The sequence below is a fragment of the Protopterus annectens genome, chromosome 3.part0 (assembly GCF_019279795.1).
Source record: "Protopterus annectens isolate FY-2018-M chromosome 3.part0, PAN1.0, whole genome shotgun sequence".
Taxonomy (NCBI): domain Eukaryota; kingdom Metazoa; phylum Chordata; order Ceratodontiformes; family Protopteridae; genus Protopterus; species Protopterus annectens.
The window spans coordinates 907,160,380-907,187,879 of NC_056731.1; positions in this window are offsets into that span (position 1 = coordinate 907,160,380).

Below are 27,500 nucleotides of genomic sequence, written 5' to 3' on the forward strand. Positions count from 1 at the left end.
ATTCCTGGGGTCCATGAAAGGAAAATAAACACAAGTAAACTAAATACTGCTTGTCCACGCAAAGAAAGATGGTCTTTTTCTGGACAAGGAGCAAAAAAAAAAAAATAATAAATATATATATATATATATATATATATATATATATATATATATATATATATATATACACACACACACATACACCTACACACACACAAACACACACACACACACACACACACACATATATATATATATATATATATATATATATATATATATATATATATATATATATATATATACTGGAACCAAATGACAAAAAACAAGCGAAAAACCCAAACTGGTTTCCTTGAGCCCAACTTGAAAAATATTGTCCAAAATCCAAAAGGTGAATTAAACGAGTCTTTTATTTACTTAGAACAAAAGCGTTTTCGCCACTGAACATTTGTGGACTGGTTAATACTGTTTAATTAAGCGTGCCATTTTGGAAGAAAATCAATTATGATGTAACTACGTTACATGTCTATTATTTAAGAGTCTCCAACATTTGGCGCGCTTTTAAACTGTATTCTGAGGAAGCTACTGAATGTTCAGTGGCGAAAACGCTTTGTTCAGGGCCTCAGTAAGGCTTTCCACTAACATAGCTCTAGGATTAAGTCCTCAACTGAGTGTCCAAGCCAAATCCCCAGGCACCCTCTCTCAGAAACCACTGCTTTGTGTCCCTGCTCCAAGTAGCTGACACACACACACACACACACATGCACAAAAACGCTGTGAGATTTGATTTTCTCACACACACACTCACACCTCCCTGGAAAGTCTGGCACAGATTTATCCCCTGTGCCCCCTTCTGCCCAGACTATAAGTTAGTTATCACTGCCACCAGACACTACAAAGCCTGCTACCTAAGGCTTTTGCAAGGCTACCCAATTATACTAAATGAAATTAATATTAATACAAATGGTAATATTGGTCAAACAGCCAGGCTTCAGGAATGGCCCCAGTATCACCAGTAATATGCAAACTCTCAGAATGTTAAAATATTCTCTAAAGAACCAGCCACAATGAAAAGTTTAAATATGTTTAATAATAAATACTAAATGAACATGAAAATAAGAAATATCTATTTACAGTAAACACCGGAGTTTCATTCACAAGAAATATTAAAAATACTAGCTGGAAAGATTCACTCAGTTACAGAAAACAATACTTAACTATTCTCACTATATTTTCCTGACTGATCTAGGGAATTATTGCTCCTACTTATTTAGTAAAGCAAGACAAGAGGAAGTAGGTGAGGGATCCTGCTATGTCAGGTTCCAAGAAACAGATGGCTCTGAGACTTCTGTCTCACCTACTGTTAAAACATTATTCCTGTACAGGATGACATCACATACATCTTGTCATCTGACTTCTTGTTCCCATACAACCCCCCCATTGCTAGACACTGTCAGGATTTAAATTCTACATGTCAATAATACACACACAAGAGAATTGCTGAGATCTGGTGCAGCTTCTGGAAGTCCTAAAGCAATTACAAATTTCTGCTTCTCCTACAGAGACTAACAAACCATGCTTCTTACAGACATTGCATCTCTGGCTTCATTCAAAACTGTTAGATAACATCTTTATGGCATAGGCCCAGCAATTTAATTTCTTACTATTTTCCAAAGTTAACTGAAGCTGAGCTTAATCTGTTTTCTTCCAGTAGTAGCCTCTGTTAACATATATATGTATTTAATCCCATTACAATACAGTCAGGACCCATTGTTGGTACATTTTTAACACAAGCAACTTTACAAATCCATTTTCAACACATGCATCTGTACAAATCAGTTTGATATTCAAATAACATCATTCTTTACTAAATTACAGCTAGCTGTGCCAGCATATGTTACACATCCACTGCCCTAATTCTCTTGGCATAGCTGGCAATACCTCACATCATCAGATCTCTCCTCCCTTTGAAAACTCAAGCTAGTTTTTCAAGTGGCTATTGAGAAACGTTGCTTGAGAGGAATGAGCATTTATGGGAATACATTAATCCATGCCCTGTCTTGAGATCCCATTTGCATTGGCATTGCTGACCTCACTACAGTGCTATACTGTCATATCATATGCCTGCAACCCTAGGCTCTACCATAGTAACTTGGCATTTTGCTGGCTGGTTCGCTGTAGCCACAGATCCTCCTCAGGCTAAGCTTGCCTCCTACTGCATATACTTTGCACCAGGGCATCCATATCATGGTAAGGTTTCATCATGTTAACATGGTGCAGTTTGGGCCCCTGCCTCCTGTGTAGCAGTTCTACCATGTTATTAACATCACTGAACTTCCTTACCACTTTGAATGGTCCATCCCTAGCTGCCCACAGCTTATTGTGTGACAGGAATCAGAACCATCACCTGCTATCCCACAACAAACTCTTGGGCTCAAGCATTCCTGTCATACCAGACCTTTTTCTGCTGTTGGGCTCCTGATAGGCTCTCTTGGGCCAAGCCCATGCTTTCCCTAAGCTTTGTCCTGAGGTTTAGGACATATGCTACAGCAGACTTCTGGTGGGATTCACACTCCCTGCCCCACTCATCACAAATCAAATCTAAAGCCCCCTGATCCTATGTCCATACAGCAACGCAAAGGGTGAAAAACCTGTAGATTCCTGGGGTACCTGTATGTATGCAAACAGCAGATGGGTCAAATATTTGTTACACTCTCTCTTAATCTGGTCTGCAAACACCTCTAGCATGGTCTTTAGTGTAAAGTTTAACCTCTCCACAAGACCATTTGTCTGGGGATGGTATGGGTGGTCCTTAGGTGCTTCACCCCACAGCACTTCCACAGACAAGCCTGCAGGTCTGACATGAAATTGGCACCTCTGTCAGTCAGTATGTCCCTTGGGAAACCTACCCTCCTGAAAATCTCTAACAAAGCATTTTCCACCTTCTCTACCTCAATGGAGGACAGAAACACATCCTCAGGGTATCTAGTAGCATAATCTACTAACACCATGATATACGTCTTCCCTGTGGAACTTGGGGTACTCAGAAGCCCCATAATATCTGTAGCTACCCTCTGAGACAGCTCCTCAATCACAGGAAAAGGCATCAAAGGAGCTTTGACCTTGACTCCTGCCTTGCCTACTTTTTGGCACTGCTCACAGGTCCTGCAGTACTCTGTTACATCCCTTGCAATCCCAGGCCAGTAAAAGTTATGCATAATATGTCTCTTGGTTTGCTTTATCCCCATATGACCTGCAAAAGGAATGTCATGGACTATGGCTAGAAGTGCCAGGTGGTAGGCTCTAGGCACTACCAACTGCTGTATTACCTCTCCCTCTAGCCCTCCCTCAGGGGTCTACTCTCTATTCAATACCCTTTGTTCTAGTAGACAGATTCTCCCTTTCCTTGGGAATCAGGTGCCTCCTTTGCTACCTCCCTCAAGCCTTGTAATGTGGAGTCTGAGAGCTTATCCTGTCTCAGCTCTACTTTTGTGACTCTTCCCAGCTCCCCTTCCACAGAAAATCTGGTATCCTCCGACAGGGGTGCCTCACTGTCAGCCTAGGTATTACCACTCACCTCTGCCCTTGCAGTTACTCTGTCCAGGGGAGCATCAGTACCTACCAGCAGCTGTGGCTCACCTTCAGGCTCACTGCTATAGGGAAGCTACCTCCCTGAAATAGCCACCTCACCAGCCCTGGCTTCAGGTGTATTGTCTATCTGGATCTCCCCCAGGCTACCAGACCCACATGCCTGCCTCCAAACCTAACTGCACGTTACTGCATGCACACAAGATACTACATTATCAGAAGCATTCACTGTCAGGACATCTGCAGGGATATCCTTAAACCCACCTATTTGCTTGCTTCCTTTTCCACCCTCCCAGTAAAGGTGAACCCTGGCCAAAGGCATTTAGAATCAGTTTCCTTCTAAAGCTCTGACTGGAGTGGACTGCTCAAGCAAGTGTTATTCCTCTTTACCCACTGCAGGCTTCACAATGGTTATGTCAGTGGCTGGCTGTCTCTTAGCAGTGGCCTGTTTTCCATCCAATAAGATAGGATATAACCTCTTGTGATAGCTTGGTACCCCGGTTGTCTAAAGACAGCTTACTACTGGAATACTGTTATTCCCACTTGCTGACTCCCCCACCTTTTGTTCACCACTTTGCCTTCATGGACATCTATAAGATACATGGCCCCACTGGTTACATTTAAAATATTTAACCCTGGATACTGGCCATGTACCTTAACTAGTGGCTTTCCTTGTTACTGGTGGAGTCTGTTGGTGTGGTTTAGGCTGCCCACCATGGGTTCCCATATATCCATGTGAAGCACTGGGTATCCCCTTCTTGTGCAGTGATGCCTTGCTTGCTAAGTAGAGAGCCTCCTTTTTCCCCAGCTCATCTGCAGAGTTAGAGTCTCATTCTTCCAAGCAGATTCTCATGTCCTCAAAGTGCTAAGGGCTTGTTCCCTCACCAAAAAGTTTACCAGCCCTTCAAAAGTGGTGACCTTATATCCACTCACCCACCTATGAAACTAAGTGCTTAACTCAGCAATATAATTACACACACTTTCATCTGTCTTGCATCTATGCTCACAAAAACTTTTTTTCTGTAAGCTTCATATGTTAACTTGAAACATTCAAGTAAACATTTCTTTACTTTTTCATAGTTTAAGCAATCAGTATCAGAAAATTTAGAAACAGCAGTTATAGCCTCACCATGAAGTAAGGGGGTCAGGAACCATACCCAGAGCCCTTGGCTGATATTATATTGTTTACATACTCTTTCAAATATATGAATAAAACTATCAAAATTGTCACTCTCTGTAAATTGTGGAAGAAATTTACTGACCTTTATTGCTTCTGGGGTTTGGTTTTTCCCTTCCCCGTTACCTCCATGAGCCTGGCAAAGAGTCAGCATTTTCCTCTCATATTGACGCTGCCTCACATTTTATTCACCCGTCAAATGTTGCAGTCTTTCATTTTCTTCAGCCTCCAAATGCCACAGTCTCTCTGCTGATTCTAATTTCAAACCTTTGGCCTCTAGTTCAAGTCTGTTTAACTCCAAATGGGTTATCTAAAGAAAAGGGGAGCTGTCCTGTTTCTGAGGGTTGCAAATTGCCATCACTAGACTGGTTATCCTCCTGTTTGTTGGCCTGAGCTGTGACTAAGGATGAAATAATTTCCTCTTTAGTCAGGTTGGCATACACCAGCCCATTGGCTTGACATACCTTGGCCCAATTGATTCTTTGTCAGCTTGCCATAATCCTCCGCTGACATCTTTGCCTGCTTTTGCTGACTAAACTAACAAAAACAAATTAATAAAACTGTTATGAAGCTCTGAATGTTTACCTTGTGGCTGCTGAGAGGACACGCCTTTAGTGACAACTACCTACAGGCTACAGAAGTTCAGTTAATATCTACACTACTGCTTACCAATATGGGACATTCCCACTCTGGACCAGTTATCAAGGAGCCCGAGTCCTCACCACTGACACTGGCGAGAGATATTCCCTTGGAATCCAAATGGTTATACTCAGTATTTCCAGATGCAGACCTCTGCATCAAGCACAATTTCCCTTAAGAGCACACAGGGAACAAAGTCAGCCTGGGTTCTGGATTTCATTATATCTGTCTCCCTTCAGGGCCCCGGTAAGGCTTCCCATTAGCACAGCTGTAGGGTTAAGTCCTCAGCTGAGTGTCCAAAGAAAATCCTTCAGCACTGTATCTGTGAAACCAGTGCTTAGTGTCCCTGCTCCAAGTAGCTCTCTCACACACACACACACACACACACACACACACACACACACACACACACACACACGCACACACTGTGAGATTTGATTTTCACACACATTCACGCACCTGGGAATGTCTGGCACAGATTTACCCGCTGTGCCTCTTCTTCCCAGACTATAAGTTAGTTATCATTGCCACCAGACACTACAAAGCCAGCTACCTAAGGCTCTTGCATGGGTACCGAATTATACTGAGTGAAATTAATATTAATACAAATGGTAATGTTGACCAAACAGCCAGGCTTCAGGAGTGCTCACAGTGTCACCAATAGATATGAGTACTCTCCAAGGTTAAAATATTCGGGTCTATATTAGATCAGTGAACGGTTAAAAAAGCGAACGCTGATTGATCAAACTTATGTAAGCGAATGTTTAAAATATCGAAGCAACAGAAACCCGAATTTTTTCCTAGGGAAAGAATTTGGTTGTCAGTTTCTGTTGCTTCAGTATTTTCAGTGCTGTAGTAGAAAGTTACGGGTCGGATTCAGGTAAGTGTACGATTGTGTGGATGTGAGTGTTAGGATGGGTTAGGTATGTGTGCGATTGTGTGGATGTGAGGGTTAGGGGTGGAGTTAGGTGAGTTAGGGTTAGGGAGCGGGTGAGGTGAGTGTGCGATAATGACGGACCTTAGAGTTTGGGTTTGGGTTAAGGTAAGTGGATAGTTAGTGGTGTGTGTATAGTTTAGTGTAGGGTTAGGTGTCAGATTTTAGGTGTATGTGTGTGGATTGCTGTTTGTTTGGTGTGCTTGTGTTGTGTGCATGTGTTTTGGATCAGCAATTTTTTTCCCTAGGAAAAAAATCGCTGATCTGACAGTTCGAGATTGTAAGCTTTCGCTTACATAAGTTCGATCAATCAGCATTCGCTGATTTAATATAGACCCAAATATTCTCTAAAGGACCAGCCACAATGAAAAGTTTAAATATATTTAATAATAAATAATTAAAGAACATGAAAATAAGAAATATCTCACCAGAGTTTCAATCACAGGAACTGAAAACCTTTACATATAAATAATCCACCAAAATATAGCATCACTTTCTTTAAAACATCATGCCCTTCTGTAACTTTTGTAACACCACTTCCTTTTAAAGCATCACTTCTTTTGTGAACATCACTTCCTTTTAAAGAAACCTGCTAAGCCTGTTAAGTCTTTAGAGTCACATACCATATTTCCCATAATAAAAAAACTTTGAACATACAAAAATAACAAATCAAACAATTAAAAAGAAAAATGATAATAATAAAAACATATTTGCCAATAAAGTTTTACCATATTTAAGACAGTCTTGTAACTTTAAGTTTCAATCGCCATTTCAGATTTAAATTTCCATTTAACGCTGTTGCTTGGTCAGCCCTCAAAGACACTTGCCTTTTGTACTCTCTTAGTTCTAGCACATTATTACAGCTAAATACAAACTTCTCCATCATCATTTGTTCAAGCACAGTGCAATGAAACTTATTAAATCCTGAACATTCTACACTGTGCTTGCCAGGACATTGGAAAAATATTTAGTCTTAATGGCTGTAATATGTTCCCTTATTCTGTACTGTAACTCCCTAACACTTTTGTTTACATAGAAATGGGAGCATGTGTCACATCTAGCCACATAAACAATACCATTACTGTGGCAAATAAATCTCTTTTTGACCTCCAAAACAAACCAAGTATGTTCAAAAGTGATTGAACTAACATTGCTTATAAACTGACATTGCTTACAGTTGGTACATACAAAAGTGCCATCTGTTCTACTACCAAGTTTGAACTCTGTAATCAAATCCTGTAATAATTTGAGGTTTACAACTTTTTAAAATACAAACTGTGGACATTCATCTATAACTTTAGTAAGATCTGGATTCCCTAGAACAATCTTCCAATTGTTTTTAATAATAATAATAATTTCTGAACTATCTATTGTAAGTGGAATTTGTAAAGTACACCTCATTTCATCGTTCACTTTAACATAATTTGATTGCTTTATCAAAATTCCCTTAGCCAAAATTGAAGGAAATGACATGTCCCTTTTACTAAAGACTTCATTTTTAATTTTCTGAAGCTCTTTAATAGGGTAGCCTCTTTCTAGAAAGAAACTGATTAACACTTCAACTTCCCTATATAATTCATTTTCATTCCTAGTCAAGCGGCATAACCTAATAAGTTGTCCATGGAAAATGTTCAATTTCATCTTATTTGAATGGTGGTTACTTCAGTGGAGATAATTATTTGTAAAAGTCTCCTTTCTATGTAAACCACTGTCAAACTTAGAATTTTTGGAATCCATAGTAACCATTTCACACAGAGCTAGTCAGAGGAGGGGCACTGAGCAAAACTCTGATCTGTGATATATATATATATATATATATATATATATATAGATATAAAACATTGTTTCCTGTGTTTTCCTTATTTTTACTAGTTATTGCTTATTCTAGATATTTACAGGACTTTTATTGCCTGCTGCATACTTTTTACCAAATTTTATAGCTATAAACTAATCTGCATGGTTGTACTAAAATTGTCCGCCTCACAGGGCCTGATAAATAAGGTTTTTACTGTCACACTGTAAATCTTTTCTAGCTAGTGTCTGTGTGTGTAAGCTATTAACTGGAAATGTTCTCCATTTGTTAAACATCTGTTTGTTCTGATTTCCTGCCAGTGAGTGTATCATATACCTGATTTAGTCCCCCCCACATTGGTATCTTGTTCTTGTACTTGGTGGCTTTGCAGTTGCCCTCCCCTACTATAAATTTGATCTTGGACACTCCTCCCAGTCTAGTATCATTAGCTCATTCTAATACAGAGAGAACATTTGAGAAGGCCAACCCACTTAGTTTCTTAACCTTGAATTATCTTCTGCTCCTCCTTTCTCCCTTTCCACTTTACTAAAAAAAAAAAAAAGCTTTGCTAGAATCTCCCTGTGTTCTGACTGAGTGTGCTTCTTTTTTGGCACTTTTTAAGTGTTCAGAGTTGAATAAAACAATAATTGAATTCAGTTCAGAGTACATTTTGAATAAATTGCATTTATTTAAACTGTATTTGCTTCAATACTGCCACACACTCATGTGCTAGCTGGTACTGCACTTGAATTATTTTTAGTGCTGTTTTAGCTGCTTTTCTGTAAAAAAAAAAATCTAAGCTTGTTCCCTGCCTTTCCTGTAAGTAGTCTAGTCCAGATACATATTTGCTGTATCCAGGAATGTTTGTAAGCTTCTAAACCCAAGCTGAGTATACAAGAAATATGTAACGGCAGTCCAGTACCTGAAAACTAAAATAATCGGCTCAATAAGTTCAATAAAAAACATAAATTTAATGAGGCACCTTTCGTTCATAACATAACAAACTTCATCAGATAAAAGACTTAAGAAAAACAATTCTTTTATATAACACTGACACATCACATGGTCATTCAAACCCTCCAATACAAATTCAAGAAAAATAAGAAATCATAAATTAGCAATTACGTATCATAAATGCATAACATATACACTACATTGTATAAACATCTTCATATTAAATACAATATAATATAATATAAGATTTATACATATTAATCAAAATCTAATATATTTAAAATGTATAATTTGTTTCATACTTAATTCATGTTCTATTGATCATACCCTAACACTGTCCTTACCACTACAATTCTTATACTTTTTGCAAACATGATAGCAAATACACTTCTGCTAATAAAATCACAATTCATATATATATATATATATATGCCCTTCAACACAATAAATTTCTCAATTTTAATAATGACATAATAGAACACACATCATTGAGTCCTGGGGGGTTATATGCATACAGTCTTATTTGCCAAATTTATTCTAACCTTTCCAACTGTAATGATAATAGCCGTCCTTTAGGATTGTCCTCTATTTGTCCTATAACAAAGAATTTAAACCAGTGTTGTGAATGCACACGTGTGTTTTGCTAGTGCACTATTCGTTTTATGTTTTCTCATGCTATATGTGTGTTAATATATATTCATTCCCTGAGGCGTCAATCTGTTTTACCAATATAGTATGCATCACATAGTTGGCATACTGCCACATACACAATCATTCTTGAATTACAGTTGCATTTTGTTCTACAAAACACCTTTATTCCATTTAACATTATACTTGTGCCCTCCTGGATATATTTATAATATGAACACATTCCACACTGCTTCATTCCTTTACTTCCTATTAATTTTTTACCTTCCAACAGTGTCCTAAACGTAATACCTCTTTTTAATATGAATCTAGGAAAATGTCCTACCCTAGCCATTAGGTCACCATCATCCAAAAAGATATTCCAATTTTTTATCATAATTTCTTTTATTAATGAGAAATTTGAGCTAAATGTTAAAACACATCCCAATTGATAGTCAGCATTTCTGCTCATTTGATTATCAGCTTTTGATTCCACATTCTCTATACTGTCAGTCTGCTCATTTTGTGGGCCATTCAACCCTCCATTCAACATTGGTTTATATATTCCGTTCCTTCTCTTATATTCTACTTCCTCGATCAACTCTTCTAGTAATAATCTAGGGTAGGCCCTCCCTAAAAACATAAGCTTCAAATTATCGCACTCGCTATCAAAATCCTCTGTTGATGTAATCATTTATGCTGCTCGCACAAGTTGTCCTTTAACGACAGATTTTTTTCTGTTGGAAGGGGTGGGCACTAGTATAATGCAAGAAGGCATTGGAAAAAGTAGCCTTCCTGAATATATTAGCCTCATACCTTCTCTTCCCCATATTTTTACTCAACCAAACATCCAAAAATGCAATCTGTCATTCATTGAATTCATGTGTAAAGGACAAAGCTTCTGTCGTGTCATTAAAATATTTTACTAAATTACTAGCTCTAGTTTCTTCTCCCTTAGTCAAAATAAATATATCATCCAGGTATCGTGTGTAAAAAGCAATTTTGCTTATGATTTTCTCCTTTTCAAAAATAAACTGATGCTCCCAGTATTGACATTCTAAGTTTGCAAATGCTGATCCGCATGGTGATCCCATAGCGACTCCCCTAGTTTGCACATAGTATCTCCCTTTAAAGTAAATGTAATTATAGGATAATTCTATGTCCAACAATTCCTCTACCAATGCTATTTCATCAATGAGTGCACTTTTTTTACGTAACCTATAACTCACCCACTCAATTCCCAATTGGTGTGGGATAGATGTGTATAACTCCTTCTCATTAACCGTTAGTAAATTGTAATTCTCCTCGTATGTTAATTGGTCAATTTTGCGTAAGAAAGTCCAAGAGTCTTTACATATGCATTCCTCACTACATACATATTTCTTAAGAATGGTATCTATTACTTTAGCACATGCATATGTTGCCGAATTACGGCCATCAACAATAGGCCTAAATGGTGGATTCGCAGCATCCTTGTGGATTTTGGGTACCCCGAATATTGTTGGTGTTATAGGTTTTAATATTTACATGTAATTATACATACTGGCATCTATTCTACCTTCTATGAACATATCATTCAGGTAGATTTTTAATTGCTCATTAGCTATATTCAATTGATTTAGCAAGGCCTCCACATATGAATCAGTACTAAGTATATTTTCCATTGCTAAACTTATTCTAGAGCTTAAAATGTTTATTCATAAATTGAACATGAAGGTATTGCTAGGGGATAACAATCCTGACATTAGACAGTTTATTATTCTGAGTATGTTTAACCCCCCTTTACATCAATTGTTATATATTTTTGAACGTTGTTGCGAATTAGATTTCAGAATGATGTATAACAATTCTGCCAGGTATCCCACTAAAAGAGGGAGTAGAAGTAATATAACTGAGGAACAGTGGGACTTATTAAACATGCTGAGATCAGCCCTGGTCCGTATCATGAAACCAGATAAGGGTGGAGGATTGGTACTTATGGACATTATTGATTATGATAAACAAATGGAAAATATACTTAGTACTCATTCATATGTGGAAGCCTCGCTGAATTAATTGAATATAGCTAATGAGCGATTAAAAATCTACCCGACTGATACGTTCATAGAAGGTAGAATAGACGCCAGTATGTATAATTACATGCAAATATTAAAACCTATAACACCAACAATATTCGGGGTACCTAAAATCTGCAAGGATGTTGCAAATCCACCATTTAGGCCTATTGTTGATGGCCATAATTCAGCTACATATGCATGTGCTAAAGTAATAGATACTATTCTTAAGAAATATGTAAGTAGTGAGGCATGCATATGTAAAGACTCTTGGACTTTCTTACATAACACTGACCAATTAACATATGAGGAGAATTACAATTTACTAACGGTTGATGTGAAGGAGTTATACACATCTATCCCACACCAATTGGGAATTTAGTGGGAGAGTTATATGTTACGTAAAAAAGTGCACCCATTGATGAGATAGCATTGGTAGAGGAATTGTTGGACATACTATTATCCTATAATTACATTTACTTTAAAGGGAGATACTATGTGCAAACTAGGGGAGTCGCTATGGGATCACCATGCGGATCAGCATTTGCAAACTTAGTAATGTCATACTGGGAGCATCAGTTTATTTTTGAAAAGGAGGAAATCATGAGCAAAATTGCTTTTTACACACGATACCTGGACAATATATTTATTTTGATTAAGGGAGAAAACTACAGCTAGTAATTTAGTAAAATATTTTAATGACACAAAAGAATTTCTGTCCTTTACACATGAATTCAATGAACAACAGATTGCATTTCTGGATGTTTGGTTGAGTAAAAATATGGGTAAGAGAAGGTATGAGGCTAAGATATTCAGGAAGGCTACTTATTCCAATGCCTTCTTGCATTATACTAGCGCCCACCCCTTCCAACAGAAAAAAAATCTGTCGTTAAAGGACAACTTGTGTGAGCAGCACAAATAATTATATCAACAGAGAATTTTGATAGTGAGTGTGATAATTTGAAGCTTATGTTTTTATGGAGGGCCTACCCTATATTATTACTAGAAGAGTTGATTGAGGAAGTAAAATATAAGAGAAGGAGCGGAATATATAAACCAATTTTGAATGGAGGGGCGAATGGCCCACGAAATGAGCAAACTGACAGTATAGAGAATGTGGAATCAGAAGCTTTTAATCAAATGAGCAGAAATGCTGACTATCAGTTGTGATGTGTTTTAACATTTAGCTCAAATTTCTCAATAATAAAAGAAATTATGATAAAAAATTGGAATATCTTTTTGGATGATGGTGACCTAATGGCTAGGGTAGGACCTTTTCCTAGATTCATATTGAAAAGAGGTATTACGTTTAGGACACTGTTAGAAGGTAAAAAATTAATAGGAAGTAAAGGAATAAAGCAGTGTGGAATGTGTTCATATTGTAAATATATCCAAGAGGGCACAAGTATAATGTTAAATGGAATAAAGGTGTTTTGTTGAACAAAATGTAACTGTAATTCAAGAATGATTGTGTATGTGGCAGTATGTCAACTATGCGATGCATACTATATTGGTAAAACAGATCGACACCTCAGGGATAAAATATATGAACACACATATAGCATGAGAAAACATAAAATGGATAGTGCATTAGCAAAACACACGTGTGCATTCACAACACTGGTTTAAATTCTTTGTTATAGGACAAATAGAGGACAATCCTAGAGGAGGGCCATTATCATTACAGTTGGAAAGGTTATAATGAATTTTGCAAATATGACTGTATGCATATAACCCCCCCCCCCCCAGGACTCAACTATGTGTTCTATTATGTCATCATTAAAATTGAGAAATTTATTGCGTTGAAGGGTATATATATATATATATATATATATATATGAATTGTGATTTTATTAACAGAAGTGTATTTGCTATCATGTTTGCAAAAAGTATAAGAATTTTAGTGGAAAGGACAGTGGTAGGGTATAATCAATAGAACATGAATTAAGTATAAAACATAAATTATAAATTTTAAGTATATTAGATTTTGATTAATATGTATAAATCTTATACTATATTATATTATATAGTATTTAATATGAAGATTTTTATATGATATGATGTATATGTTATGCATTTATGATAAGTAATTGCTAATTTATGATTTCTTATTTTTTTTTAATTTGTATTGGAGGCTTTGAATGACCATGTGATGTGGACAGTGTTATATAAAATTGTTTTTCTTAAGTCTTTTATCTGATGACGCTTGTTATGTTATGAACGAAAGGTGCCTCATTAAATTTATGTTTTTTATTGAACTTATTGAGCCGATTTTTTTAGTTTTCTGGTCCTGGACTGCCGTGACATATTTCTTGTAAACTCAGTTTGTGTTTGTGCTTATTTTTATGCGAAGCTTCTGAAACCCCAAAGCCTTTTTGTGTTGGAGGGAAGCCTTCTAGCTTATCAGTGGGAGTGGTAAGCACTAGGTAGCCTATCTACCACAAGAGAATTGGGTTCTGGCCCAGAACATGCAGTGTATTGGCTGTTTGGGCAGGTTTATCATCTCTTTCAACTTTCTGGTTTAAAAGCCTGCATTTGCATTTGTTTCCTGCCTTTCCTGTAACTAGTCTAGTCCAGATACAGATTTGCTGTATCCAGGACTGTTTGTAAGCTTCAGAGCGGTGCCAAAGTCCGCTCTTCAGTTTTTCCCTTAGAACTGCTGGTTCTATCCTCTCCAGCACTTTTACTAGCTTGTTAGTCTACCACTTTACCAGACTTCTTGTAGCAATTATTGTAGCAAACAAAAGTGCTACCAGCACTAAACGTTCTACAAGGAAACAGCTCCAGTACTTATTATTAATGCCCACCAACTTGGGCATCCTGAGGCAATATAGCAACTGCCTCATCTACACTGACAACCCTCTCCTCTTACCTCCCAACACTCAGACTTGAGAGAGATGCACTTAATATATCCAAATTGGAAACCACGTACTCTCCAGCCAAGACCGGAATAGCCGGTCAAGAGGAGATGGTCTGCACTTGCACCACACCACATGGAACACACATCCTTCCAGAACACACACCAGCACTGCCTTCACATAAAAACACAAACCACACACCCACCTTCACCGAGGCTGTCAATAAAAATCTACCCAAACAGCAGAGACCTCCAAGGCAAAAACGCACTCGACCACCACAACAGAACACTAATCATGAGACACTCAACTCTCCTAAACAGTGTGCCCACTCAACCAAAGCCCCTAAGGCAAAACAGCATGTCCATCACACTTGTCATAGGTGACTCGATAGTGAGGCACACTGATGTCCCACTCACTAGGTTGAATAAGGAGAATGTAACAGTCAGCTGCCTGTCAGGCAGCAGGATCCACCACAAAATGCACGCACTCAGGTCCCTCAACAACAGGTACAAATATGACTCTGTCATTGTACATGTGGGTGCTAATGACCTGAGATGTACCTCCCTGGACTACAAAAAAAGAAACATGGCGGAGCTCTTGGATTATGTAGCCCAGGCAGGTATGACCCTAGCCCTGAGCAGTATTCTACCATCACCCAGAATGATATCACGGTACAAGCAGAAAATGATTGATTTCAACAATTGGCTAAGTTTCTGCCTTTTTTAGGTGGTGTTCCAAAGATCAAATTACCACCATAACAGTTGTCTAAATCTCAAAATGCACTTGCTCGAAGCACTCCTTAAAATGGTGAACCTTGACATTTGTGCTGTAACAGAGACCTGGTACAAAGCAGCAGAAAACACCCCTGCACTACCAGGCTATAACTCATTCCACCTCTTTTGGCCCCAGAACTTGGACCGAAGCTCCAAAGGCAGTGGTATTTCCATATTCATAAAGCATGCGCACACCTCTAGACTGGTAGCCCAACATAACGCATCTGAGATACTTCAGGTGCAGCTAACATTGGGTAAGACAGTGATTCAAGTTGTAGCCTGCTATAGGTCCCCAACCATGTCCCAAAACTCACACTCCACATTCCTAAGCACCCTGGAGAATATTAGGGTCCAATCAAACACATTCATAGTGGGTGACATCTGCTACCCCTCCATTAACTGGGAAAACTACTCGTGTACCAATACACTTGCCCAACGTTTCCTGGAATTCATTAATTCCAATGCCCTGGACCAGCTCATTCTTACCCCCCCTAGAGGTAGCAACATCCTTGAACTGGTCATTACTAACATGGGCGACTGTTCTACACCAATAGTCAACTCCTCCCTGATTAGATCCGACCACAAACTAATCGCCTTGTAAATCCACATCCCTCCCACCCCACCCCACCCCCGCAAAGGTAACCACCATGAAAAACTTCTCCAAAGCTAACTTTAGGCTCCTAAAAACAATGGTAGCTAACTTCACGGCACCAATGCAAATGGGGAATAGTTGTATGACCACCGAATCATACAGCAATGCAATGTACACAAATGCATGGATCTCACCATACCCAAAAGAACCAAGACACTCTCCTCCAAAAAAAAGGAAGCCAATCTGGTGGTCCCCTGTCATAAATAAACTCTACAACAGAAGGGGGAAACTGATGCGGAATAAGGCGAAGTCCCATGACTGGAAAAACTCCCTTATCAGCCTCAAAAAAAGTTGAGATCCTTCATCAAATCCTCTAAAGCTAGCTATGAAAACAGAATTGCAGCAGATAGTAAAGACAACCACAAGGCCTTCTATAGTTATGTAAAGAATCTCCACGGCAATACCCAGATTTCCTCTAAGCTACTGCACAATGGTACCTCCTGTACCAAGTCAACAGATATTGCCAATAATACTGGCTGACAGATTCAGTGTCAACTTTACCCTCCACCCCCCAAGGACCAGTCACAATACCAGTAGATTGCCAGGCATCCAGTATTACTGCTGCTCAGGTTAAAGCAGCACTGTCCAAGGCCAAAAATACAGCTTCTATGGGACCTGACAATATCCCTGGCTGTGTTCTACATGAACTACAGAGTGAACTGGCATCTCACCTGTGTGCCCTGTTCAATCACAGCCTCACCTCAGGCTTTGTCCCTACTGAATTGTGCACTGCTACAGTCATCCCTCTCCACAAAGGAGGAGTGACTACAGACCCTGGGAACTATCGCCCCATTAGCCTGAAGAGTCTGATATGCAAAGCTATGGAACACATCATCATAGACCTAATAAACAAGGATATAGGGAATCTTCAAACTCTGGATCCCACACAGTTTGGTTTTGTGAAGGATAGGTCATGCCTGCTCAACTTGTTCAACTTCTTTGAGTCAGTCACCAGAGCTGTGGATGAAGGCAAGGTGGTTCATAGAGCCTACCTTTATCTGGCCAAGGCCTTTGATATCATTCCCCACTCAGGAATAATAGAAAAAGTCACTAAGCTAGGCATCAACCCCTATATCACTAGGTGGGTTGCAAACTGGCTCACAGGTAGAACCCACAGTGTGAAAGTAGCTGACTCCAAGTCAGACTGCTGACCAGTCACGAGTGGAGTTCAATAGAGTTTGGTCCTGGATCCTCTCCTGTTTGGTATCTACTTCTCGGAAGTCCAGGCCAACATGAAGGGACTCTGGCTGACAAAGTTTGCAGACGATTGCAAGTTGGGAGCTATTATTAACTCCCCAAGTGATGTTGACATCCTACAGAAAGGCCTCACTGAGACCAACGACTGGTGTTAGAACCATACCCTTAAGCTCAATGCCAAAAAATGTGTCATCATCCCCTTTGGGAAAAACCTGGTTCCCATGAATTACCACATAGATGGTAGTCCACTGAACACAGGAGGCGTTGTAAGAGATCTGAGAACACAGGTTGACAGCAACCTCTCTTTTGGCCACCACATTGCCACTGTGGTCAGAAAGGCCTTCTATGTGGCACTTCTCATTACTAAGTGTTTTGCATCCAGGAAGAGAGTCATCGTCTGCCTCTACTCTTTCCTCATTAGGCCAATCATTGAGTACAATGCCCCATTTGGCATGTACCTCACTAAACATCTGAAACAACTAGGGAGGATGCAAAAGTACCTCACAAAGAGGATCCTAGGCCTTAAACATTTGTCCTATATGGACAGACTCAAAAAACTCCAACTATTCTCCATCTCCTATTGCCTACTTCGAGGCAATCTCTGCTTGGCTTACAAATCCATGTCTGACCCAACTCTATTAAAAATGCTACATCTAAAGAAATACCAATCCCTCTGCGCCACATGCTCCAGAGACCTGAACCTCATTACCACAATCAATAGAACATGCTGGAGGGACATGTTCATAACCCAGAGACTGCCCATGCTATGGAATAGACTTCCCATACATGTCAAGCAGAGCACCTCACTGGCCCTCTTCAAGAGAAATCTTGATGAGTGGATGGGAAATAGAAAATTCACCCCAGAGATCACTCCAGTGGCTTTACTTGATAGAGGCACTTGGAACTAAGGTCGGGTGGCACAATGTCAGGGTAATCTATGGGCTAGGCTTGTAAAGGTTCCAGGGCCATTAGCCTAGTACACACCTATGAACCTATGGACTCTAACGTCAAAATAATTAATAGTAGAACCAATTCTACTAATAGTAAATTTTAACCATGGGATACTGGGGTCTATACTAAATTCTCGAAAGCTGACAATGTCGAATCTGACATTGTCGACACGAGAATAGCGAAACTGCAGAACATTGAACAAGTAAATGGAAATCTCTGTAAAGGGAGATTTCCATTTAGTTCAATATAGTGCGGTCTCAGAGTTGGTATATTTATGTAGTGGGGGTGTGTGGGGTGCAGATGGGCTTGCCCCCCTGCCTACACTGTTTAGTTTTTTTTTTTTCTGACCATTCGATGTTTTAACAGTTCGATCACTAAAGGTCGACCTTTAGTGATTCGAACTGTTAAATATTCAATGTTCTAAAATAGGCCCCGGACACTGTTATTGAGTTGATCAACAAATTCATAAAATAATTATTTCCCCAAATAAAAACCAAATCATCAATGTATCCCTTATAGTATTTCACATATTTGAACAAAGGAACATTCTTAAGCATACTTTCTTTCCACCAGCACATAACAAAATTAAAAGTTGGGGCAACTTTGGCCCTCATGGCCACGCCAGTTAAGTGCTGGTAAATGTGATGGTTAAATAAAAAGAAATTATTTTTAAGTACCATATGCATCAAAACTATTATAACATTAATATCAACCTGTTCCATTTGACCATAATTTTCACGATACTTTCCTACAAACTGTAACCCTTCTTCTTGGTCAGTGGTCATATATAAGAAATTCACATCTGTTGTGGCAAGTATGGTCTCCCCACCTGTAAATATATATTCCCTTAGGCTGTTCAAAAAGGACCATGGATCCTTAAAAATATATACCGGTTTGTACTATAAGGTTAAGTAAGTGATCTAAAATGCTGAAATACAAACTGTTTTTATTCTTGGGAAAGAAACAGTTAGTCTATATTGGGAGTCCTTCTGGATTTTTGGAATCCCAAAAATCTTCCCAAATTCTTGTTGTTCAACCATTAAAAATGTATATGTGCTTAATTTAATGTAACGCTGATTAAACAACCCAAACAACTCCTGATCTATTGCATTATAACATTTTTTAACAAAATCTTTGCTGACAGTCCGATAGTAGTTTTTGTTTCACAACAGAAAATCTCTCTCTTTGACATAATTGCCCTGTTCAGCTGTAACAATACCACACCCTTTGTCAGCTTTCATGTACCTTAAATCCTTGTACTGGTGAAGCTGTTTAAGGGGCTGTCTGTTCATTCAAGTCTACGTTGAACATTTTGTGCTTGGGTTTTCCATTCATTAAATTATTAAACTCAAATTTCCAGGATTTAGAAAATATGCTTTAAGTGTTATTTAAAAGAGGATTATAAAGACTTGTTTTTTTTATTTCATTTTCTTCATGTGGTAAATTACCATCACTTAGGATATATTTCAAATTCAATTTCCTTACAAACATCCTAAAATTCCTAAAATCAACAATCAGGTTGGTATAAGAGGCTCCATGACAAGGAATAAATGTAAAATATTTTGACAAGACTTTAAGCTAATATGATGTAAAAACATTAAATAGTGGACAGTTCTAACTTACCATCCTCACCCCCTCTCCCTGTTTGATATCTTGTATACACAGGCAGACACACACATTTATTTATGTTTGTATATGTGTGTGTGTGTGTGTATATATATATATATATATATATATATATATATATATATATATACACACATAAACGTGCGCACAAACACACACGCACATACATATATGTGTGTGTGTGTGTGTGTGTGTGTGTGTGTGTGTGTATATATATATATATATATATATATATATATATATATAGGGTCTATGTCAAATATTTGAACTTCCAAAATGTCGAATACCATATGGTCAAGACCATATGCTCGATATTTGGAAGTTCGAATATCTAATAAAAAAAAAAAAAACATACACTAACAGTGCGAACAGGGTGCAAGCCCCCACGCCCCCCTACTTAAATATACCAACTCCGAGACCACACTTCAGTGCAGAAAAGGGAAATTCTCCCATTCTGCACCATACGGCATCATTAAAAGTCAACCTTCAAACACTTGAAATGTTGAACATATGGTCTTGCCCATATACCGTTCGACATTTTAAGCATTCAAATAATTGATATAGACCCTCTATATATATATATATATATATATATATATATATATACACACACACACACACATAATATATATATATATATATACATGCATACATACATACACACAATATATCTACACGCAAATACAACCACATAAATATATATATATATATATATATATATATATATATATATATATATATATATATATATATATATATATACACACACATATATATATATATATATATATATATATAGTGTTAAAGAACATTTTTTTATGTTTGATCAGGGAGTATATCATCAGACTTCTGGGTGGACCCTCATTCACTAATTTTTATTGATGATTGAGTTTTTTGTCTGGGGGAGTAGTGAAACCTTTGATTCTTTTGTCCAGGAAATTAATGAGCGTATTTCCTGTTAAGTTTCGCTGTTAGTAATAAAAGCCAGGATATGAATTTTTTTGAATGTTCACAGTGAGATGAATTTAGTTAATCAGAGGTTTAAAACTTCTCTTTATAGAAAAGACACATTTAGTAACAATTATTTACATTTTTAGTCATCACCCTAAATATATGAAATTAAATATTTTCAGTGGTCTGTTGTTGTGAGGAAGATGAATCATTAGTGATGATGATGGAAGGCAAATTTATTAGGGAGTAGTTTTTAGGTAGACTTTATCTGGTTGGTGATTTGGCCAAGACTGAAGATGAAGTAATAAAAGATCAATTTTAATTTGTCCAATATACAATTTTTAGAAAGCCATTTAAGTCTTTTAAGAAATGGATTCACTTTTATACCTGCTCAAAGATCAAACCTAACCAATGTTTTCTTAGAATTTAGGTTATTTTTAAGATTGTTAAATTTAAATATAGATATTGAATGATATTTCTGTGAATATTGCCGATGAAGGGAATATTTTAAAGAAAATATGTATTTATAACTCGTTATTATACAATACATTAAATGTATACATAAAGGTATGTCAGAGGCATTAGAGAATAGTTATCTAATAAAAGTAAGTGCAAATGGTATAATTTAACAAACAATGAAAGTGAAACCCTTGTAGCATTGAAAAATGATAAAGAATTTTGATCATGAAGGTGGACAAGGGCACTGCTGTGGTTATTATGAGACAAGTAGATTATATCACAAAAATGAAGATGTCATTACAAGACAACACTTTTTGTGATATGTCATTACTTGAAGTGTACAAGACATTTAATATGATTAATGAGATATTTGAGTTGTTGAAAAAAGGATCACCTTAAATGAATATAATTTTGTTAAAGCACCAAGAAAACCCAAAAGCAGTGAGTGTGTTCCAGCAGCAGACCGAAACAGAAACAGAATTCCAAACAAAACCACAGCTAGTAACAAGCAGAAAGGCAAGGCTCAGACAGCTTCACCTTCTGCCATACTCACAGTTATTGTTAAAGCAGCAAGAAAACCCAAAAACGGTGAGTGTGTTCTATCATTTTATGTTAATGGAGAAGCCTAGGTTAGGGAAGCTTTTTGGCATCCCTAAGGTACACAAAAGCCAGTTTGATCCACCGTTTAGACATACTGTTTCTTCCAAAAATACCAAGACAGTAAACATCTCTCAATATGTAGACACAAAATTAAATCCTATTGTATAATTAAGTATTATTTCAAAAAGATCCATGGCTATTTTAGTTGAATTATATAAATATCAATTTACACTTTTAGATAACTTTATAGTAACTCTTGTTATAGAATCTTTATACACAAGTATACCACATACTGATGGTTTGGAGTTAACTTGACATTTTTTAATAAAACAAACATTTTTGGATGTTCTGAAGAAAGAACCTATCTGTGAGTTGATAGTGTTGGTGTTGGACAACATTTTATTTCTTTCAACAATAGAATTTATCATCAAAAAGGGGTGTGGGTATGTGCTCCAAAATGGCTCCAGCGTATGCTAACATCTTTCTTAGCACTTGGGAGATTGATATGTTAGTTAAAATAAAGGACTTTGAGAAAACTAAATTATATAAGTGATACAGTGATGATATTTTCTGTATTTGGCAGGGGACTAGTAATGAATTAGATAACTTCCTACAGGCAGTGTTCAATAGTATTGAATGTTTGAAAATTTCTACATCCAGTACTGGTATTAAAGTACAATTTTTGGATATAGAAGTTACTTTAAATACAGAAAATTTGATGTTCCAATATTTTTTGTAAAATGACCTTTAGAAATTATTTTTTAGAGTACCATAGCCAACACCCATATATCATGAAAGTCAATCTAGTAAAAGGACAATTTGTATGGTTTTCCAGGATTATTAGTGATGATATAACATTTCATAATGAATGTCTGCCTTTGAAAAATCTTTTTAAACACAGAAAATATCCTGAAACATTGATTAAGTTGGTGTAACAAATTTGGGAGCAGAGAAATATCAAGTTTCAACCAATACTTAAGTATGGATTTTAAAATAATAATAAATATTTGATTAACAAAGTTAATGCTCAGGATATGAGGTTAACTTTTCCCCTTCCTATTAGTCATAATATGTACTCCTTAAGAAAGATTTTAATGAAAAATTGGTGTCTCATCCAAGGGAACAAAAAATTGTTTCAAAAGTTAGGCAGTGGCCCTATTTTTTGTTATAAAAAGTCTAGAACAGCATTGTCCATTGTGGAAATTCTGCTTGTAAACAGTTTTATATGTACTAGTTTCACATTTGCAAACACACACATACACATATATATATATATATATATATATATATATATATATATATATGTACACACACATACGTATGTATATATATATATATATATATATATATATGTCTACTTTGTTTCACTGAAAGCTCATTTCACTGAATTTGAACTCACCCTGACCAAATCACTGAAATTATTTATGCACATGGGCTAGATGTAGGGGTGAGAATGAAATTGGAAAGTGTATTTTGTGACTTTGGATGTGAATTAATTATTTACAGTCATCCCCAATGTAGATGGAGTTTAGAATGTGCAGCAGTTTCTAACCAAAGAAAGTAATTTTTCCAGTTCCAAGATCAATATGATCTGTACCCTATTAGATTTGATCTTGGAAAATAGTGTATTCCTTTTTTAGTCTAAATACTTTCTCCAAATAGCAGGAGTGGCTATGGACACAGCGTGTGCGAATATGTATGCGAACATAGTTCTTGCCAACTGGGAAAAACAGTCTGTTTTCAGTAGTGACATATTTAGGTTATATGTCACCTTTTATAAACATTTTGTGGATGACATTTTTTTCATCTGGCATGGGAATGAGGAAGAGTTTAATAGATTTCTGTGTTACTTGGGGAGTACCACCACCTAGTTGTCATTTTCCTTGCACTGTTCCCTAGAGACTATTGACTTTTTAGATATAACTGTCAGTAAGAACATGTTTGGCAGTTTGTCCACTAAGTTGTATAAGAAATCATGCAGGAAGAACAACATGTTGCATTGTTCTAACATGCACCCCAGGCACATTACTAAGAATGTGATAAAGAATCAGGTGTATGAGACTGCATACAGACCCAGAATCTTTAAATGAGGCCCTTGATGCATTATGTACAGATCTTGTGAGCAGGGACTATAAAATTTGAGAAATAGAAAGAACAATAGAGGAAGTCAATATGTTAGAATGGAATAAAATAACGCCATTTTTTGGACATGGCTTCTGTAGCTCCAGGGAATAGAAAGGCCGTAGATACTAAGGTAGTAAACAGGATGTGTTTAACATATTCTGGTGAAGTCAATAGGCTCTGTGAGATTGTTAAAAGGAACTGGCCTATTCCACTGATGGATCCCAAGATAAGTAGAGTTATAGAACCTGTTCCTAAATTTAGTTTCAAGAATAGTAAGAATCTAAAACAACATCTGTGCTATAAGCACAGTAGGTCATACAGGCAGTTCACTTCGGAACATAAGGATACACATGCATGCAGGAATTGTAAAGCCTGTTGCAATATTTGGTCAACTTATATGGTTATACAACCTGTGAATTTTAAACCCATAGAGTTTTCCTTCTATGCAGACTGCTCTACCAAAAAATATAGTATATATGGCTAAGTGTAACCTAAGTGATTGTTTTTACGTAGGTAAGACTAATCGTATGCTTAAGGAGAGGATGCTAGAGCACCTGAATGATATACGTAACAACAAAATGACTAATGCACTAGCCAAGCATGTGTCTGAAGTTGGGGTCAATCTTAGTTTTAAATTTTTGGTTCTACATAAAGTAAATGACAGCTTAAGAGAAGGTGATTTATATAATGAGACAGAATATATTGAGTTGAGGTGGATTGTTGATTTTAAAGTGTATACTCCACCGGGTTTGAACAGTGCTGTCTCTTTAAAACTCTTTTGAAAAAAAGAGGTTTGCCTCATTAATTATAATCTGTTTTTATAGGATATTATTTAAGCTTTAACATTTGTTCAGTTTTATTAAGGTCTGAAGAAGCGGGTAACCGTAATAGCGCTAACCTACTTTTGTTTTCGTACTTTTGTATATTAAAGTGTTTTTACTCTCAGCCTTTGATGCCTCATTTTTTACAAACAAATCACTGAAAGGTTAAATTGCTGAAAACTCATTTCACCTAATCTATTTTCACTGAAGTGAAGTACTGGCACTGTGTAGAGTACTGTAAGACAAGTAAAAGGTAAATGCCCTTTTCCCCCACTGTAGTGTGATCCTGGAGTTAGTATATATAGTTGGGGGGGTGTTGGGGGCATAGCACCCCACCTAGTTTGGTTTTATATTATATTTCAGCAAAAGCTTCAAAACAATACATGTTAAAACATGGACATGCATACTTACAACACCAATAACTAACTCTTTCCAGAAGACAATATATACCCAAACTAAATGGGGAGCTATGCTCCCCCCCAACTGTATATACTAACTCCAGGATTGCATTACAGTGGAGAAAAGGGAACATACCTTTTACTTACCTTACAGTACTCTACACAGTGCCAGTACTTCACTTCAGTGAAATGAGAGTCGGTGAAATGAGTTTTCAGCAATTTGAGCTTTCAGCGATTTGTTCAGGGTGAATTGAAATTCAGTGAAATGAGCTTCCAATGAAACAAAGTACACACACACACACGTGTGTGTGTATATATATATATATATATATATATATATATATATATATATATATATATATATATACATCTGCCCAACAGACTCACCCGGCAAAATACCTTATGAGAGAGTGTAAATCTGCTTCAGTTACCTGCCTGAAGCAGCTCCAAAACCAAACTAAAGAGCACAGCTTTCTAAACTGTAGGTGTTCATTCTATTGCAATTTACCCACACTCCGAATCTGTTTTTAAAACTATCTGCTTTTAATAAAGTAAATTGCTCCTTATTTAAAGTATTACTACAGGGCAGATGAGCATACACACAGGTTAGTTTTTTTTCTGGCTGTAGTAACTTAGTTTGGCCACCAGGCAGCAATACGCTGCCAGCAGTCTAACACTGCACTACAGGGAAGCAGATATACTGAACTTACCCAAATTTGGCTGTTTTTTCCTGCTATCCCTGATTAGAGCTCACTGATTGTCTCTGTAATCTCGTGGTAGCTGAGCCCCGCTCCGTTCACCTCGCTACGCTTGACTCACTCCGCTCCCCCACCTTGCCCACAATTCCCACCTGTCCCCACTACTTCTACATTTATTCTAACCTCCCATCACCTGACCACTCCCTACAGCCACTCACCTGCAACCACCCTAACCACACCCCTAATTTACCACTTGCATCCAAATACCACAAACCCAAACTATGCAGGACTTACTTTCATCTCTCCTACTAACCCTCACAACTCTAACCTATGTTACATCCTTACACACAAACACACCACTACCACACACCACCTACCATACAACACATACCTTCACACCTGTTATTACACACATAAGCTTTCCTATAACCCCCTCTTTATTTAGTGACAACAAAATACTATTTTTACGTAACAAGTATATGTTTCCCTATTCTTCACTAGAAAAACATCAATTAAACTCCACATAGATATTCTACAAACTACCAAGCTTCAACTTTCATTAAAGAAATACCACCTTACCTAAGGGGATATTAACCCATATCCAGGGCCAAGCAACATTATAACCCTAAACAGAATTACTCATCATCAATCTTAACTCTCACAGTATATCAAACAAGCGTCCTCACTTACACACATTCATAACTCACTACTTCCCTGACATCCTTACCATAACAGAGACCTGGCTAAAACCCAGCACACAGAAAGAAGAAATTGTCCCTCCAGGATATAATATCCTATAGCTAGATAGAACAGGAAAGAAGGGTGGGGGTGTTGCAATTGTCTATAAAAATACAATTTCTCTCCAACCTCTACTAACTCCTCTACCTAAATTTAATACTGCTGAGATCGTAGGCTCTGTCCTACTGTTAAATAAAAAAAAAGATAAATATTCTCTGTGCATATATTCCTCCAGCTAATAATGCTCCAATAATTGAGGAGATTCTACAATGGTCAAAAGATAATCTCCCACAGAAAACTTTTTTATTAGGTGACCCAAGCACTGACTGGCTAGCCTGTAACTCTAAAAACCCCACTAATCACATCAACCTATATGGATTTTCTCAACTCATTCAAGAACCAGCTAGAACAGACAAAAATCCCATAAGTAATCTATACTAGATTGGACATTAGTAAATTACCCTCAATGCAATTACCAAGTAGGTAGTCTACCTAACGGACTTAGTGACCATCTCCCTACTTTCCTCCTATGAAAACGTACTAACTTACCCAAACCTACAGCCTATAGTCAAGTCAGAAACAATTGCAATGTTAACCCTCTAGAACTGAACACTATATTAAAAAATGTAACTGGGAACCACTACACAGCCTTGACCTAGACCTAGCAGTGGACTATTTTAATAGTACTCTTATTGTTTGTCTTTTCAGCTTTTCTCAGTTAGGGGTCGCCACAGCGGAACTCTGGTCTGCTAATGATTGGCAGTAGATTTTTATGGTGCCGAGTTGCCAGCCCAACGCCCAACCTTCGGCGAAGGCACGCCCATTCACACATGTCTTTCGGAGGCCACTCGACCGCAGGGGGGACATGCAGACTCCACACAGAAGGCACCCCAGCCAAGAATCGAGCAGG